Source organism: Nyctibius grandis, chromosome 1, assembly GCF_013368605.1.
Source record: "Nyctibius grandis isolate bNycGra1 chromosome 1, bNycGra1.pri, whole genome shotgun sequence".
NCBI lineage: Eukaryota > Metazoa > Chordata > Aves > Nyctibiiformes > Nyctibiidae > Nyctibius > Nyctibius grandis.
The window spans coordinates 51,194,474-51,206,648 of NC_090658.1; positions in this window are offsets into that span (position 1 = coordinate 51,194,474).

Genomic DNA, 12,175 nt, shown 5'->3' on the forward strand with positions numbered 1-12,175 from the left:
GTGTGTTAGATTCAGGTCTATGTGTGCTTATTTATAAATTTATTAGATGCTGTAGCTATGTGTAGTTCTACTTGTTATTGTTATAAGGTGACCTGTTTAAACAGCTCTTTATTAGATCTTTTAATGTAAAAGCACTTCTGTTATAAAAGAGACATTAACTATAGAGTTAGTGTTTCCTTTCAAATTGCAATATTTTAAGTGACTTTCTGTTTAGTGTGTCTCTTTGGTACTGGGTATCATATTTAAAACCACAGTAAAATACTATTAAGTATTCTGAGCAACTGAATTACAGCAGAGCTTTTGCCTTTTTAGTGAGGTTGAATTTGGCTTTACAGGAATAAGTTTGAAGACATCTGAGATTCAAACCAGGTTAAGCAGATAAGTGAGCGTCAATGTGACGATAGGCTGGATCTGGTGGGGGTCAAGTAGATGACTGAGGCCATTCTGTCTCTGTTTCAACAAGTCAATGAATTTCTATAAGGATGCTTTGCGGGGTGAGGAGAGGATGGAAGCTGGAAGAGAAGAATCTATGAATACTGTTCCCAGAATTTTGCTTGTGCCTGGGCATTGTTTCTGAAACAGAGACTGACGTCTCCTAGTTTTCTCCTGCTCCCCCAGGCAGACACAAAAGCTGCTATGCAGTACAGGCTTGTGTCCATTTCTCATAAAGTTTGAATTAGTAAGAAGGCATGTGCTAGCAGGCATTAAGGACACTGACCTACAAATATGGGATAACTGGATGTTTTAACCTCTATATTGTGCTAACGTAAAAAATCTTTTGTGTAAAAAAAAAAAAAAAAAAAATTCTTATTGCACTGATTATGCAAAAGTATACAATAAAGGATAAATTTTTGGATCAAAAGGAATCATGTAAAGAGACAGAGTTTTTTATTTGTTTGTTTTGCCTCTGGACGTCTAGGGAAAGGGTGTTGACCAATAATTGAGAGCATTTAATCAGTGAAATATATCTGAGAACAGGTTCTTCTTGGACTCTGGTTGTTACAGTTTTATTTGGCATTTTCCCACCTGGCATCTAGATTTTAGAGGTCCAAAATTTGGGCCTTTGGTCCATGTCAACTAGAGAGCTGTTACTGATGACTTTTTAATACTTTTTTCAAAGAAAACAGCAAGCCACAGATCAAAAAGATCTCAGCTGTAAAAGTATGTATCTGGAGGAGATAATTTCCTTGTGGGCTGATTTTTAGGCTCGACCAGTATTATTTGTACACGTCAATTAAAACGTCTACATTTTCCAAAAAATAGTCAGTATTTTATCCTGACAATTAGTATTACACATTCAATAAAACTCACAAGAAACAATGTAATATTATGAAATACTCTGTCACTTAACATATTTATTATTTCCTTAAATGTCTGTGGAAAAGTCTACTTGAAAAAGTAAAATTTTGAATCTCTAAGCAGGTATAAATTGTGGCCAAAAGAGGTTCTTGGATCTTTGAACTAAATAGCAATTATTTGTCATGCTTTATTCACAGTAGTTCATGATTATTTTCTGGGTTCTATCTTAATTCCATTTTTTTTCTGTTTGTAAAAAATCTTATTATTTTTACTTCTACAGACTACCATGGCTAACACCCACTGTCTTAATTGTCTGCTCCTGGCATAGAAGTTGTCTGCTGTGCTGTTCCGATCAAGGAAATACTGGAATCTCATTTTATGTAGTAAGTAGTCCATTTCATTTCCACTGGTGAAACTGAAGTCTTGTTTATAAGCTGATATCATTCTATGGTTTCTTTTAAATTCATTTTGAAAAACTGACTTAAACAGGAGGAAGTTTAGTATGGTTTATAGGAAATTTAAACAAACTGGACATGTAATACCAATTAAAATATTCAGCATAATTCTAGTTTCAAGTGTTTACAGAGGTCTGGATTTTATTTAACCCCTAATGAATTCAGAAAAAATGTTTTTAAATTTATCTATCTTATTTTTATTTTTTAAATGAAGAAATCTTTAAAATGCGGGGTCTTTGAATGTAACAAATATGGACAGCTCTTGGCCTGTGTTAGCAGAATGACTTTGAGTTTTTGAAACTGCAAGTTATATGCTTATAACTTTTTAGAGTTGCTTTGTTATGCTTGGAGAAACTCATAGTGAATAAAGCAAATTTTTTGTCCTTAGATGAAACTGGCTGTAGCTCTGTTTTCTAGGTAGGGTTTTGTGGAAGTGTTACTGTGCAATATACCATAGCCACCTTTCCATACATCTTAATCCTCTCTTTAGTTGTTTCTCAATGTAGAAATTCTTTGAGGCAGCACTACCTTGATGAAAAGAAATTTTAATATACAGGGAACTTACTTTATAAATACTTCTAGTCCAAATCCTGATTTTTTTACTGTGGTTTCTTCAAAATGTTTGAAGGTCTGTCTCCTATTTCCATGTTTACTGATTGAAAGGGTTCTAAATTCCTGATACTTTCAGGTCATCAGTCCTTATTTCCAGAAAGTGGCAAATGCTACAAGCATAACAAGCAGAAGCTATGCCCCTTCTCTGTGTTATTTTGAATTTTATACATTTTCAATAAAACGTGTTAAGTTTTTGTCCAGGCATATGTTGCTGTTTGTGTACATGTTGCTTTAGTGCAAATCTTGTGGCTTTATTTAGGCAATTTTTTCTTCCTTCTCTCAGCCTCAGTTTTGGCAAGGGAAACCCAGTCCAAGGTGAGAGTGCTTCGTAGCAGCATGTTCTATCTTTGGCCACCTGCCTTGCACCACCTCTGAATGGCAAGAAGGGAAGAACTGAAGTGCCTTTTATGGAAAGCTGCTAGAGCTAAAGCCATGGTAAGCTAAGGTACAAAATGAACTGCATAATCAAAGGTTTTTTCACCACTGCCTCTCTAATGAGTGCTATGTTTGGAAGTCTATAGAAATAAGTTTAGTCTGCTGTCATTGGCCTAATTAATCATAGAAGACTGCTAATGATGTAAAGGGTCATTGCTAGCAGGAAAAGCAGTCTGCACCAATTAGGAATTTGCTTAATTGAATTCTCATAATTGTAGAGAGAGTCTGAAGCACTGACTGGATGAAGACGTTTGTGTGTTTGGTTTGCGAAGTCACTAACTTGTGCTGAGATTTAGCAACAGATCTTGCTTGTAGTGAGGGCTGTTGAGTATTTAATCTAAAGTGGAAAAGAAGCACAAAAACAGAGGAAATGTTTTTAATAGATGGAAATGATAGCATTGTATTACAGAATCACAGAATCACAGAATGTTAGGGATTGGAAGGGACCTCGAAAGATCATCTAGTCCATTCCCCCTGCCGGAGCAGGATTGCCTAGACCATATCACACAGGAATGCATCCAGGCGGGTTTTGAATGTCTCCAGAGAAGGAGACTCCACAGCCTCTCTGGGCAGCCTGTTCCAGTGTTCGGTCACCCTCACCGTAAAGAAGTTTTTCCTCAAATTTAAGTGGAACCTCCTGTGCTCCAGCTTGCACCCATTGCCCCTTGTCCTGTCAAGGGATGTCACTGAGAAGAGCCTGGCTCCATCCTCATGACACTTGCCCTTTACATATTTATAAACATTAATGAGGTCACCCCTCAGTCTCCTCTTCTCCAAGCTAAAGAGACCCAGCTCCCTCAGTGTCTCCTCATAAGGGAGATGTTCCACTCCCTTAATCATCTTCGTGGCTCTGCGCTGGACTCTCTCTAGCAGTTCCCTGTCCTTCTTGAACTGAGGGGCCCAGAAATGGACACAATACTCCAGATGCAGCCTCACCAGGGCAGAGTAGAGGGGGAGGAGAACCTCTCTCGACCTGCTAACCACACCCCTTCTAATACAGCCCAGGATGCCATTGGCCTTCTTGGCCACAAGGGCACACTGCTGGCTCATGGTCATCCTGTTGTCCACTAGGACCCCCAGGTCCCTTTCCCCTACACTGCTCTCCAACAGCTCTGTCCCCAACTTGTACTGGTACATGGGGTTGTTCTTGCCCAGATGCAGGACTCTGCACTTGCCCTTGTTATATTTCATTAAATTTCTCCCCGCCCAACTCTCCAGCCTGTCTAGGTCTCTCTGAATGGCTGCACAGCCTTCCATTGTGTCAGCCACTCCTCCCAGTTTTGTGTCATCAGTGAACTTGCTGACAGTGCACTCTATTCCCTCATCCAAGTCATTAATGAATATATTGAATAGAACTGGTCCCAGTACCGACCCTTGAGGGACTCTGCTAGACACAGGCCTCCAACTGGACTCTGTCCCATTGACCACCACTCTCTGGCTTCTTTCCTTCAGCCACTTCACAATCCACCTCACTACCCGATCATCCAGACCACACTTCCCCAGTTTAGCTGCAAGGATGCTGTGGGAGACCGTGTCAAACGCTTTACTGAAATCAAGATAGACCACATCCACAGCTTTGCCATCATCTATCCACCGGGTTACGTCCTCATAAAAGGCTATCAAGTTGGTTAAGCATGACTTCCCCTTAGTGAAGCCATGCTGAGTGCCCCTAATGATCCCCCTATCCTTGATGTGCCTAGAGACAGCACCAAGAACAAGTTGTTCCATCACCTTTCCAGGGATGGAGGTGAGGCTGACTGGTCTATAGTTACCCGGGTCCTCCTTCTTGCCCTTTTTGAAGACTGGAGTGACATTTGCTTTCCTTCAGTCCTCAGGCACCTCTCCCGTTACCCACGACTTTGCAAAGATGATGGAGAGTGGCCTAGCAATGACTTCCGCCAGCTCCCTCAGCACCCGCGGGTGCATCCCATCAGGGCCCATGGATTTATGGATGTCCAGATTGCTTAATTGGTCCCTGACCCAGCCCTCATCAACCAAGACAGATTCCTCCTCTATCCTGACTTCTTCTGGGGCCTCAGGGGTCCGGGGCTCCTCAGGACAGCCTCCAGCAGTATAGACAGAGGCAAAGAAGGCATTCAGTAACTCCGCCTTCTTTTTATCCTCTGTCTCCAGGACCCCCACCTCATTCATCAGTGGGCCTACATTGCCTCTAGTGTTGGTTTTACCTGCAATGTATTTGAAGAAGCCCTTTCTGTTGTCCTTGACCTCTCTTGCAAGGTTTAATTCCAAGGAGGCCTTAGCTTTCCTAGTTGCCTCCCTACATCCTCTGACAACAGACTTATATTCCTCCCAAGTGGCCAGCCCCTCCTTCCACGATCTGTACACCTTCTTCTTCCACTTGAGTTTGCCCAGCAGTTCCCTGTTCAACCATGCAGGTCTCCTGGTACCCTTCCTTGACTTCCTACCTGCTGGGATGCTCTGATCTTGAGCTCGGAAGAAGCAGTCCTTGAATGCTAACCAACTATCTTGAGCCCCCTTACCTTCTAGTACCCTGCCCCATGGGATTTCCCCTAGCAATTGCTTGAAAAGGCCAAAGTTGGCCCTCCTGAAGTGCAGGGTTGTGATTCTGCTAGGTATTCTGCTCCTGCCACATGAGATCCTGAACTCTACCATCTCATGGTCACTACAACCAAGGCTGCCCTCAACCTTCACCTCTTCCACCAGACCCTCCTTGTTAGTGAGGATAAGATCCAGCAGCGCTCCTCTCCTAGTTGGCTCATCCACCATTTGCATCAGAAAGTTATCATCAATGCACTGGAGGAACCTCCTGGACTGAGGATGGCTGGCTGAGTAGGCCTCCCAGCAAATATCAGGGTAGTTGAAATCCCCCACAACAACCAGGCCCTGTAATTGCGAGACTGCTCTCAGCTGCCTGTAGAAGGCCTCATCACCCTCCTCATCCTGATCCGGTGGCCTGTAATAGACACCCACAACAGTATCACCCCTGCCAGCCTGCCCCTTAATTCGCACCCACAAACTCTCAACTCGCTCCTGATCCGCCCCTGGACGGAACTCAATACATTCTAGCTGCTCACTCACATAAAGAGCAACTCCACCACCTCTCCTTAGCGGCCTGTCTTTCCTGAACAGGACATAGCCATCCATGACCACATTCCAGTCATGCGAGGCGTCCCACCAAGTCTCTGTGATTGCCACTAAATCATAGCCCCCCGACCGAACACTGATTTCTAACTCCTCCTGTTTATTCCCCATGCTGTGTGCATTGGTGTACAGGCATTTCAGGGAGCGAGCTGAGCACACCGATTTCACCCTAGGGGGATGGGGGGCCTCCTGGTCTACCTCAACACTAGAGCGTTGCCCCAGTAGTGCAAGCCCAGCTACTACCCCATCCCCCTTCAAATCTAGTTTAAAGCTCTCCGAATGAGCCCTGCTAATTCCTGTCCCATCATAGCTTCCTATAGCTTCTGTCATCATAGCTTCCTATGATGACAGAGTAAAATGAAATCAGTGATTAACATGTGCAGATGGAACTCTTTATATGGGAAAAAATATCTCCCCCTACCCTTTTCTTCCTTGCCCCTTTCCCTGAAGAACAGGTCACTTTTTCCTAAGGATGATGAATAAATTTTGCAAAATGGCAACGGAACTGGTGTATAGTAATTCAGGATATTACTTTTTTTTTTTTAAATCTTGTATCTGGAGAGATGTCTCTACATGGGGTAGCTACAGTAAGTTATAGAGGGTAACTGAAAATAAAATGGAACATTATTTATGTTTATTATTATTATTATTTATATCAGTATTTCTAGTATCTCCAAACCCCAAAACACACTGCAGTCCATTCCTTGAAGCAGAAAACCTCTACACCTCCCCACATGTATTCCCTTTTCCTTTTTCTGTTGGTATGTTTCCAGAGGAAGGCCTAGCATCTGTTTTCTTGGTGAAATTGCAAGGGCAATCTCCTTGTTGTGTCTTCTGCATCTCTCCAAAGACCTTTCCCAGTCCAAAAATTAATCTATGGGACTTCTGAGGATTGTCTCAGGGGGTGCTGCTGCAGCCAGTCACACTCCATTTGCAAGAGAAGGTGGCTGAGCTTCTCGTGGGGAGGAAGAGATGTATCCTTAGATAGAGATTTATGAAGAAACAGTTTGTTGGTGCTTGTAACTAAAATTTCTTATGAAAAAATACGTGAGCTGACAAAAGTTGCAGAAGAAAGTTTAAAGAAGGAAAGGCATTTGCATTTTGTTCAGCAACTAAGAAAGAGCTTGTCCTAATCAGGGGAAGAAATTTTGTAGCCTGTCCTTGCAGCCTCATTAGGAAACTAATTTTTAAGAGTGCTCTGAAGGAAATTTGTTGCATATTTTGAGTATTCAAATGAGTTTGCTAACATAGTAGGGATGAAGCTACTTTACTTGTCCAATAAGGATTAACTTCTGATTCAGCTGCAGCCCCCTCTGTTATTTCTCTGATCGAAGGAGGTCCCTGTTTCTGCAGGCCAAGAATCTAGGAAAAATATGCTGTTGCCTATAGCATGTTACTTGCTTATTTTTGCCTGCAGGCCAGTGAAGAACTCAGTCAGGGACCTGGTGGTATCTAAAAAAAGACAGAAGTAAAAGCCAGGGAAACGGAGTATTAATTTCTCATGTGCATGAAATTCTCCCACTGTAAAATAGCTGGTTCATAGGACATGGTCTTGTCAAGCTAGACTGTTCCTTCAGCAGAGAATGAGGTACCGGGAAGATAAGTCTTTTACATGCAAAAAGACGTGAACTTCTCTTTAGGCTAGCGAAATTTTATTTGCTAAATTGTCACGTTTTGTCTGAAGGAAGATATAACCCTGAGAAGGAGTGAGTAGAGACTTTGTATAGGTTTAATTAGCCCTCTAAGCATAAAAAATATTAAGCACACCTGAATACTGATAAGTGCAAATAAATAATTTGATCAATGAATATGTCTGAGAGACTTGTTTCCTGCAGGATAAAAGCATCATTGGGGATCTTGTGTGTTTATACTGCCCACTAGGAGATATGGGTACTCTAACTTATCTTTTTGTGGGTTTTCTGTAGTAATTTTCTTTCTGTTTGCGTGGGGCTTTGTCTCTAGTCTTGTGCCTTAAAACAGCTGGGGGACAAAACCTGGTACAGTAGTTTAAGGTCAGGATCAGTGGGTACCCTTAATTTTTCCAAGATACATACTGCAGGACTGATATTCTCTTTCTGACAGTGTCCTCTGGTATGAATCCTTGGAAGTGAAGTGCATGGCAGTAAATGGTTCAAAGGCAATAAATAGCATAGGATTGAGCATACTTGAGTAGGAAAGATAATTACAGCCATTTTAAGAACTGCCTGAATGGTGGTAACTCATCCCTAGGTTCTCCTGCACAGCCAGTATATTTTTCTATCACAGCTATCTTGCAACCAGGACATTATAATTCTGTTTATATTTGTGTATGTCTATCCCATGTATGGCTTAGCCTGCCTTAACAGTGTGTAAATACTGCTGAGTAAATAACAAATGAAAGGTGAGCCTGGAAAGACACTATTCTATTAGTCACTAAAAGGCTCAGAGATCTGGAGTAGAATTTTCATGAATCTCTGTTCCAAGAGACTTTCAGTGAAGGGTGAATGTCAGTCACCTAGCATGCTGATTTGATAATAGTTTGGATGCATTTCAGATACTTGTCTGTAAATTTGGAAGGAAGGGAAAATGGATTATTTCAGGATGTTTATGAGTACTTCTAGTTATATTCTGGTTCAATGCTAATGTAAATCAATCTTTTCTTGTGAAAATATGATGACTCCCCCCACCCCCCGAATATACTGGAGGTGACAAGAAAAGGGAATCACAGAATCACAGAATCACAGAATGTTAGGGATTGGAAGGGACCTCGAAAGATCATCTAGTCCAATCCCCCTGCCGGAGCAGGATTGCCTAGACCATATCACACAGGAACGCGTCCAGGCGGGTTTTGAATGTCTCCAGAGAAGGAGACTCCACAACCTCTCTGGGCAGCCTGTTCCAGTGTTCAGTCACCCTTACAGTAAAGAAGTTTTTCCTCAAATTTAAGTGGAACCTCCTGTGCTCCAGCTTGCACCCATTGCCCCTTGTCCTGTCAAGGGATGTCACTGAGAAGAGCCTGGCTCCATCCTCTTGACACTTGCCCTTTACATATTTATAAACATTAATGAGGTCACCCCTCAGTCTCCTCTTCTCTAAGCTAAAGAGACCCAGCTCCCTCAGCCTCTCCTCATAAGGGAGATGTTCCACTCCCTTAATCATCTTCGTGGCTCTGCGCTGGACTCTCTCTAGCAGTTCCCTGTCCTTCTTGAACTGAGGGGCCCAGAACTGGACACAATACTCCAGATGCGGCCTCACCAGGGCAGAGTAGAGGGGGAGGAGAACCTCTCTTGACCTGCTGACCACACCCCTTCTAATACAGCCCAGGATGCCATTGGCCTTCTTGGCCACAAGGGCACACTGCTGGCTCATGGTCATCCTGTTGTCCACTAGGACCCCCAGGTCCCTTTCCCCTACACTGCTCTCCAACAGCTCTGTCCCCAACTTGTACTGGTACATGGGGTTGTTCTTGCCCAGATGCAGGACTCTGCACTTGCCCTTGTTATATTTCATTAAATTTCTCCCCGCCCAACTCTCCAGCCTGTCTAGGTCTCTCTGAATGGCTGCGCAGCCTTCCGGTGCGTCAGCCACTCCTCCCAGTTTTGTGTCATCAGTGAACTTGCTGACAGCGCACTCTAATCCCTCATCCAAGTCATTAATGAATATATTGAATAGAACTGATCCCAGAACCGACCCTTGAGGGACTCCACTAGACACAGACCTCCAACTGGACTCTGTCCCATTGACCACCACTCTCTGGCTTCTTTCCTTCAGCCACTTCACAATCCACCTCACTACCCGATCATCCAGACCACACTTCCCCAGTTTAGCTGCGAGGATGCTGTGGGAGACCGTGTCAAACGCTTTACTGAAATCGAGATAGACCACATCCACAGCTTTACCATCATCTATCCACCGGGTAACATCCTCATAAAAGGCTATCAAGTTGGTTGAGCAAGACTTCCCGTTGGTGAAGCCATGCTGAGTGCCCCTAATGATCCCCCTATCCTTGATGTGCCTAGAGACAGCACCAAGAACAAGTTGTTCCATCACCTTTCCAGGGATGGAGGTGAGGCTGACTGGTCTATAGTTACCGGGTCCTCCTTCCTGCCCTTTTTGAAGACTGGAGTGACATTCGCTTTCCTCCAGTCCTCAGGCACCTCTCCCGTTACCCACGACTTTGCAAAGATGATGGAGAGTGGCCTAGCAATGACTTCCGCCAGCTCCCTCAGCACCCGTGGGTGCATCCCATCAGGGCCCATGGATTTATGGACGTCCAGGTTGCTTAATTGGTCCCTGACCCAGCCCTCATCAACCAAGCCAGATTCCTCCTCTATCCTGACTTCTTCTGAGGCCGCAGGGGTCCAGGGCTCCTCAGGACAGCCTCCAACAGTATAGACAGAGGCAAAGAAGGCATTCAGTAACTCCGCCTTCTTTTTATCCTCTGTCTCCAGGACCCCCACCTCATTCATCAGTGGGCCTACATTGCCTCTAGTGTTGGCTTTACCTGCAATGTATTTGAAGAAGCCCTTTCTGTTGTCCTTGACCTCTCTTGCAAGGTTTAATTCCAAGGAGGCCTTAGCTTTCCTAGTTGCCTCCCTACATCCTCTGACAACAGACTTATATTCCTCCCAAGTGGCCAGCCCCTCCTTCCACGATCTGTACACCTTCTTCTTCCACTTGAGTTTGCCCAGCAGTTCCCTGTTCAGCCATGCAGGTCTCCTGGTACCCTTCCTTGACTTCCTACCTGTTGGGATGCTCTGATCTTGAGCTCGGAAGAAGCAGTCCTTGAACGCTAACCAACTATCTTGGGCCCCCTTACCTTCTAGTACCCTGTCCCATGGGATTTCCCCTAGCAATTGCTTGAAAAGGCCAAAGTTGGCCCTCCTGAAGTGCAGGGTTGCGATTCTGCTAGGTATTCTGCTCCTGCCACATGAGATCCTGAACTCTACCATCTCATGGTCACTACAACCAAGGCTGCCCTCAACCTTCACCTCTTCCACCAGACCCTCCTTGTTAGTGAGGATAAGATCCAGCAGCGCTCCTCTCCTAGTTGGCTCATCCACCATTTGCATCAGAAAGTTATCATCAATGCACTGGAGAACCTCCTGGACTGGGGATGGCTGGCTGAGTAGGCCTCCCAGCAAATATCAGGGTAGTTGAAATCCCCCACAACAACCAGGCCCTGTAATTGCGAGACTGCTCTCAGCTGCCTGTAGAAGGCCTCGTCACCGTCCTCATCCTGATCCGGTGGCCTGTAATAGACACCCACAACAGTATCACCCCTGCCAGCCTGCCCCTTAATTCGCACCCACAAACTCTCAACTCGCTCCTGATCCACCCCTGGACAGAACTCAATACATTCTAGCTGCTCACTCACATAAAGAGCAACTCCACCACCTCTCCTTAGCGGCCTGTCTTTCCTGAACAGGACATAGCCATCCATGACCACATTCCAGTCATGCGAGGCGTCCCACCAAGTCTCTGTAATTGCCACTAGATCATAGCCCCCCGACCGAACACGGATTTCTAACTCCTCCTGCTTATTCCCCATGCTGCGTGCATTGTTGTACAGGCATTTCAGGGAGCGAGCTGGGCACACCGATTTCATCCCAGATTCACCCCCTGATTTCACCCCTGGGGGATGGGGGGCCTCCTGGTCTACCTCAACACTAGAGCATTGCCCCAGTGGTGCAAGCCCAGCTACCACCCCATCCCCCTTCGAATCTAGTTTAAAGCTCTCCGAATGAGCCCTGCTAATTCCTGTCCCAGAACCCTTTTGCCCCTACGACATAAACCTTTCCCATGTATCACTGTCACGCCTGTTGTCTTATAAAACCAGCCATTATCAAAGAACCCAAAGCCCTGCCTGTAGCACCAGTCTCGTAGCCAGGCGTTAATAGAGAGAATCCTACTATTCCATCCCACGTCATCACCTGAAAATGGAAGGAGGGAGGAGAAAACAACTTGTGCCCCAGACTCTTTCACCAACCGTCCTAGGGCCTTGTAGTCTTTCTTCATCCCCCTCAGACTACGGGATGCAGCTTCTTCCCCACCTGTCTGGAAGATGAGCAGGGGGTAGTAGTCTGTGGCCTTCACCAGGTTGGGGAGTTGCCTGGTGATATCCCTGATTCGGGCTCCAGGCAGGCTGCAGACCTCCCTGTGATGGGGGTCAGCTCTGCATATTGGGCCCTCAGATCCCTTTAGGAAGGAGTCTCCAACCACTAAAACTCTTCTCTTCTTCCTTGTGGAGGAGGTAGCTATACGCCCGTCAG